Source organism: Microtus ochrogaster, unplaced genomic scaffold (genome assembly GCF_000317375.1).
Source record: "Microtus ochrogaster isolate Prairie Vole_2 unplaced genomic scaffold, MicOch1.0 UNK115, whole genome shotgun sequence".
Lineage (NCBI taxonomy): Eukaryota > Metazoa > Chordata > Mammalia > Rodentia > Cricetidae > Microtus > Microtus ochrogaster.
Window position 1 is genome coordinate 386,758 of NW_004949213.1, and position 828 is coordinate 387,585.

The 828-nt window shown below is 41.3% G+C and overlaps 1 protein-coding gene across 1 annotated transcript in view; it reads right to left on the reverse strand.

The window, feature by feature from the left end:
- Itpkc (inositol-trisphosphate 3-kinase C) overlaps positions 1-828 on the reverse strand; it is a 22,020-nt gene that overhangs the window by 9,183 nt on the left and 12,009 nt on the right. The gene's annotated exons all lie outside the window — the stretch shown is intronic.

Here is an 828-nt window from a genome sequence, read left to right on the forward strand (position 1 = left end):
TCTCTCTCTCTCTCTCTCTCTCTCTCTCTCTCTCTCTCTCTCTCTCCCTCTCTCTCTCGTGTGTGCATTATATGTACGTAAAACAAAGGATTTATATACAGAATATGAAATAAAAAAGAGTTGCGGTGGTCATGGTGTCTCTTCACAGCAATAGAAACCCTAAGACCATGGTGTATATTTACAATGTTAACACTTAGGAGGTAGAGGCAGGAGGATTGCCATAAGTCTGAGACTAGCTGAATCTACATACTGAAATCCATACCAGCCATGGCTATACAACAGATCTGGTCTCAAAAACAAAAGTAAAAAACAAACTGTAGTTCAGTGATGTAGCTAACAGGACTTGCCCAGCATGAACAAAGCCCTACATTCAACCCCCAGCACCAACATAAAACAAAAGACAGTATTGACTGAGGAACCACTAAAACCAAAGTGAGTCCTTAGCTCTAGGAACTAATAATCAAATAAGTAAAACTCTGGCTTAGGGGCTGGGAATGTGGCTCAGTTGGCAGGCTACCTGCCTAACGTGCACAAAGCCCTCGGGGTCTCATCGTCAGCATAAACCTCGGGGTGTCATATGTCTGCAATCATAGATAACATTTAGGCGGTGAAGCCTGGAGAACCTAACACTCAAGACTATCCTTGGCTACACAGCCAGGTTGAGTTGAAACCAGCCTGGGTTACAGGAAATACTCTCAAAAAGAAAAAGAAAACAGTAACAAAAAATACACAAATACAATGTAATTCCATTATATATCCAGTAGTTTAAGTTAATGAAACAAGTGATACCAAGATAGAACCAAGAATACCAAGAAGGAACAGCAGGCC